Here is a 6,591-nt window from a genome sequence, read left to right as displayed (position 1 = left end):
TGGGCCAGACTAACTGCTGGGTGGCTTTTCAAGGGACAGCAAGCAAGCAACTTTCCTCAAAAAAGCAGCATTTGCAGATGCATTCGGCAAAGGAAGGAGCAACATAGCAAATGAAACGGCCTAGCTTTTCCCTTCCTGCTGCTGCCAAGGTCTGGGTGGCACCTTCTGGGCACCCTGTGCTGCAGTGCCTGATGCAATGAAGAAGGGTGCTGCCACTCACCTCTGAAGCTGGAAAGCCTTCTGCAAATCCTGCCTGTATTGTCCAGGGAGCCCTGCTCTCCTTCTCCCACGGGCTATGCAAGCCGGCCCTGCCCAGAAGCCCCCAGAGAAGACCCTTGCCCGAGATGCTGAGCTCTAGGCAAAGGGAGGCCAGGCAGCCTCTCACTCCTGTTGCTGACTCTCCAGGGGATCGGTGCCATCGCACAGCAACTGGGCACCTCCCTCTGGGCACCTTGGAGAAAAACTCTGCAGGGAATTTAATTGAGCAGTGGCATCAGGTGAGTTGCTAAGGCCCAGGGCGAGGAAAGTATTGCAGCCCAGTATTGAACCCCTTATGCCTCCGGCGGATGTATTTTAAGAAAGGACTGATGTTGGATAAGGCCCATCTAGCCCAGCATCCTGTTATTATGGGGGGGTGGGGGGCGGGGAGACACACACATAAGGACTCTACCTGTTGCATGCCTGCCTGTTGCAAAGCTTTTAAAGGGACAGAGAGCCTTCTTCTTAATAATAATAATAATAATAATAATAATAATAATATTTTTTATTTATACCCCGCCCTCCCCAGCCCAAGATCGGGCTCGGGGCGGCTAACACCAGGTATAAAAACAATATAATACAACTTAAAAACAAGATTAAAATACAACATTAACATTGGCAGAACATAAAGCCCAAGAAGTCATTGAAGGGCCCAGCCAAAGGGATGCCACCATAGGCAGGGCTGCTCTGCTTAATAGGCCTCATGGCTGCCCTCAGGGACACTGTCTGTCTGTCCTCCCTCCCTCAGGGCCTTTCCCCCTTTACCTGTTACCTGCATCTTTCACCTTTGCTATGGCATTGTTTAAATGAGGGGCTGCATGGCTGGGGGGCAGGGAGGTAATGAACGGAGTACAAATACCCTTCAACATTTGTCGGATGAAAATAAGGACCTTCTAATTTACATCAAGGGACGTGGGTGGCGCTGTGGGTTAAACCACAGAGCCTAGGACTTGCCGATCAGAAGGTCGGCGGTTTGAATCCCCACAAAAGGGTGAGCTCCCGTTGCTCAGTCCCAGCTCCTGCCAACCTAGCAGTTCGAAAGCTCATCAAAGTGCAAGTAGATAAATAGGTACCACTCCGGCGGGAAGGTAAATGGCGTTTCTGTGCACTGCTCTGGTTCGCCAGAAGCGGCTTAGTCATGCTGGCCACATGACCCGGATGCTGTACGCCGGCTCCCTCGGCCAGTAGAGCGAGATGAGCGCTGCAACTCCAGAGTCGGCCACGACTGGACCTAATGGTCAGGGGTCCCTTGACCTTTAATTTACATCAGTGTCATTTCTGCACCCCACATATATGCTCACCGCTGATGGAATAAAGGGTAAAGAGCCTGGCTGGCTGAGCTGCTCTAGTGGGACTTACTTTAAAACAAGCAAACATGGCTCAAACTGTGAGCTCCACCAATCTCAAATACAAGGGTGTTCAAGTCTGAAATCTTATACACATGCTGTCCCACTCAAGTCAGTGAGGGATTTGCCACCCTTGTTAAAAGTGGGAATTTAAAGGCTGGTTCTGTCCTGCTGAATTTCTGACCCGCCATACATCTGTTAAAGGGACACTAACTCTGTAAGCGGGGGGGGGGGGGGGGGGAGGTGCCAGTCTATATAGGATATAAAGTTTACCTTTGCATACCCAAACACACACCACACAAAACACACACGATGATGACACACATAAACACATGCAGTGCCATCATACTCAAAGGCTTGCAGTGCTTTAAAAGTCTAACAGAAAGACTTACTGGTATTTGCAATATCGAAAGGGGTTAATGAAAAAGCTTAACACACTTATTCACAACACCAGCCCAATGGAGTTCATGTAACTTTCAAAGACCCCCCAAAACAACAACAACCTCCAGTCCCCACAAAAATGGCAAATTTGCTTGCTTTGCCCAATACCTAAGCCTAGCAGAGGCAACAGCATGCACCTTTACTTCCAAGTAGACATGTTTGTGATTTTGCTGGGGAGGGAGGGAGGGGGGGGGGGACCGCTAGCTAATTTTGCAAAGCCTAGAAAAATCTGGAAAAGTGACTTGAAATTTACAGCATGTTATTCTTTGAAGGAGAACCAACTGAAAATGATTCACAGATGGTGAATAGACATATAAATGAGTAAAAGGGTATTGGGAAATGATCTATAATGGGTTGAAAAAAAATGTTTATAAGTACTTGCCCCCCAAAACCAGTCCTTTCTGTTGGGGATAATTCAGACTGAAATTCCCAGGTGTCAGAAACGATTATTTATGTATGCTACACCTGCAGCCGGTGTTTCGTTAGCGCCCAAATGGAAAACAAGTGAGGTCCCAACTAAAGAAGAATGGCAACTTAAATTGACAGAATATGCACAACTTGCAGACCTAACATATAGAATAAGAGAACAATAGGAACACACATTTAAAGAAGATTGGAAGACGTTTATTGAATATATGGGAAATAATTGTGCACAGCTGGGAACACTGGCTTCATTAAGATAAATTCAACAGTGTAAATTAATTTTGATGGATGCAGTAATGGAATACTGATTGCTATAGTTTTTGTAAAATATGCAGGGATGTATATGTAAAATGAACCATGGAAAGAGAAGGAAAGTCACTGAAATCTTAGGGATGCAAAATGAGTATTTTAAATTATAAAACAGAAAAATTAATAAAAAGCCTACCAGAAGCTGCATGCACCTTTACCTGGGAGTAAATCCAACTGACCTTAATGGGGCTTACGTCCAAGTAGCCATGCTTGGGATTGGGCACAAACGGATGGCGCGGGGTGGAGAAGAAAGGCTTGCAAAATGAACTTTTACTGGTGGAAGCCACAGGGGATTGCAAAAGGTGCAAAGAAGATGCACTCTAGCAAGCAGCTCCTTGCTAAAAATAAAAAAGCGCGCGGGGGGGGTGTGTGGAGCTTGAAGCATGCATATTGCGCGTGAACTTAAGTTAGAAAGTACTGCCAGGTGCCCCGGACTCTGCAATTGAGCAGAAAACAAATAATTTGGAAAGAGACGCTCTGCTGCCCCAGCTGCAAGCATTTCTTGTTTCGAGCCGTTTTGCAGCCCATCCAGGACCTTGAAGGGAGGGCAGATGATCCCTTGGATCCTTTCAAATCAATCCCGTTTCTTCCACCTGCCTCGCCTCTTCTACCCGCTTTTGCAAACCTGGTTTGAATTCTGGCCAATCCGGCCCGGCCAAGGGGGCGGGGCTTGGGAGCGGACCTGGAGGGAGCGGGCTTCACTCTGGTCCGCCCCTTTGCCATAAAAGGCCACGTGCCCCGCTCCTGGGAACTGCAGAGCGGCTTGAAGAGCGGCAGGGAAGGGTTGTTGTGGTCCTTCTTCCCACGGCGTCGGGCGGCGGCTACCCAGGTAATTTTTGCCTTCAGTTTTGGATTATGCAGGGCATTTGTGGGCGAGAGAGAGAGAAAAAGAGAGCTTACGTGGAGTTCATTTCCTTCTATTTTAAGGCGAAACGGCTGAAAAGCTGCACTTTATTTCCAAGATTCATTTTGTGGGGCAATAAATGAGCAACAACAACAAAAAACCACCATTCTAATGCATAATGAATGTATAATGAAAATTAATTAGGATAAATTCATTTATGAATGCGCCTATTGGCTGCTCTTCTGAATAAATTTACAGAGCAAGCAATCAAAATAGAATTGATATGTCTTTGAGCTGGGGGAGGGTGGATATTTAAAGTTATGAAATGGAGTGGGCTTGAGATGGCTGAGTGTAAAATAGGTGACTTTCCTTTAGGGCTTCCTGAAGGGCATAAAGGAAATTCTGGACTCTGACTGTATGATTAAAGAAAGTGAATAAATTGGTTGTTAAAAGGTGGAACTTGCATGTGCAAGCATTGCCTATCTGAGGTTGAGTTCTGACTTTGATTTATTTCGATTAAATGATCTTTAAAAGGTTTCCATCAGATCAGCCCAGACTGATTTGGTGACCTGCTTTGGAGCAGGGCGAACAAGGTTTAAATGTCTTTGAGGTTTGATTTTAAATGAGTTCAGTCTAGCCCTTTTAAGGTCTGGGCCGCTCTAGTGTAGGTTTTGAGGCTTTTTCTCAAAGGTTTTAGCTTTTCCACACCCTCCCTTCTCAATGGGTAAATTTACTCCTGAGCAAGCTTTCTTTAAAAAAGTTATTTTTCCTCTCATTTGACCAGTCAATCACTTCCAGGTGGTGCAGTTTGTTACTTTAGGTTCCATGTGAAGTGATTAGTTGCACTTTTGCAAGGCTTCATTTAGTTGCGGACCAAGTATAAAGTTGTGACTCCTGTTAGCATCAGGTGCTTCCCCCCCTTCTCCGTTTTTAGCCCTTAAGTTACTCCTGCTGTGAATTTGGTGAATCAGCCTTTGAGGTATTTGTCTTCTAATATAGGTTTAGGAAAAATGGCCTCTTCTTTCCATTCTTCTAAGTTGCCTCCCAAGAGAATTTCGGGTCAGGTATGTGTTATGGGCACTTCTTGGAGTATGAACAATGAGCAAAGTTGTGAAAGGAGTGAGATGCTGCTCTATCCAGGTTCTGTGAAGCCTGTAGTAAAGCTTAGAGTTTTGGAGTGTAGGTCCATGTATATGTCTGTGGTGGCATAGACTTTGGTTGACTTGCTGAAATGCAAAGCAAGAATAAGCCATGAGGGTTAGTGCTAGGGAAAATCAGAAGTGTGGCATGTGAGTTCAACCATGATTTTTAAAGAATGTGTGTTGTGAAGTGGCTGTCCAAGGATGCACAGTTTGCAGTTGTACAGTGATGAGCGGTTTAATCTTTTCCTAAACTAATTCTGAAGGTCCTGTGTGCACAAAGTTGTTATGAAGGCAGAGGAAGAGGTGCCCTTGTTCTGATGCCCCCAAGAGAAAATGCAAGCCATTTCTCTGGAAGCATCTAAAGTGGCAATGAGGACAAACATTAAATACTCAAACCATGGCATGGTTCTCAAATTTCTATCAAACTTTAGGACACGAATGCACTTGGAGGGGTCTGAGTGGATATTAGTCCTCACCTAGAAGAAATTAGATGGCCAGAACAGCCAATTTGGGGCACTGGGCAGTAATCGGTTCCGACCAGCATTTTCTGCTGTAGACGTTCTTTTGATGGGTTATCAGGGCTTTATATTCTTAAGGCATGTACAGAGAGATAGGCTTGCTGCCTGACAGTTATCAGATGTCAGGGCGGCTTTGTAGGCCTTTTGCAAAGCTTTCTTATCCTGAATACAAATGTGATCAAACCAAGGTTTATTTGCTGTTAATGGTTTAGTTGACCGTTTCAGAGATATTGGAGATGGGGTTTTATACGTTGTAACAAGCGCTCATTTTCCAAAAGTTGGGTCCTCTGGGTTGGAATTGTTCCCAGAACCATTTTTAAGTGTGAGTAGTTTTTCAGAAGCTAGAATCTCCTTCAATTTGGTGTCAAGCGCAGGGGTCCATTTGACCTGACACCCAGGGCGCTCTAAAGCGGTAATCTCTGCGGGATAAACTGCTTTGAGAAAAATTACTTTGTTTTTAAGGGACATCAGCAGATGTAGAGGGAAATCATTCCCCTCTACGTATGGGAGCACTTGCAACAGTTAGTTTTTGCTAGTAAATCACTGTCAGCCAACATGTGGTCAATTGTAGTGGTTTTTGACCCTGGCATGAACGTGTATTCCCCAGGAATATTGCCCCTAGCGCAGCTATTTAGTATGTACAAATTTAACTGCCGTGGAAATTTGAAGCAAGCACCAGCATAATTTGAGTGTTAGTCTTTTGATAGCTTTGGTTGCTGAAGAACTTCTGGGCCAGACCCCTCAGGGAACCCAATTTTATACCTGTATTTAACTGCTAAACTAGAGTCACCTGGCCCTAACCTTGCATTTAGGTCACCCACGAACAGGGCCTTTGCCCCCCAGGTAATCCAATAGGAGTGACCTAACATAGGTTTCCAGACTTTTCCACTTACTCTCGATATCAATATTTTTGCTAGTTGGAGGAATATAAACATTTATAATTAACAAACTACATATTGGAGGGGGATTTTCAACTGGTGGCAGAGAAGAGAAACTGTGACTCCATGCGACAGGTGTAAAACCAAACTTAAATAAAGGTTTTATTACAAAACAACAAACAGAAACGCTTGTGGGTGTTTTTTCCTGCAGGCAGAGTAAACTGCAGCTTTTCCCCTTTTGTAGCCATGGCCAGCTGCAACCAATTAACCCAGAGCTTACAGAAACTCCTTAAAGGTACACACATTTCTGTGCAGAATGTCTCCCAACACTACAGCTTCTGCATGATCTAAGGCCATTGCTAGTTGTTCTAAGGGGTGCAACTTCTTGCAAGTGGCATTTAGGCATAGTGAGATCAAAGTACATAACACTCC

Source organism: Podarcis gaigeae, assembly GCF_964106915.1.
Source record: "Podarcis gaigeae genome assembly, chromosome: 6".
Taxonomy (NCBI): Eukaryota; Metazoa; Chordata; class Lepidosauria; order Squamata; family Lacertidae; genus Podarcis; species Podarcis gaigeae.
Note: the sequence above shows the minus strand (reverse complement) of the source record.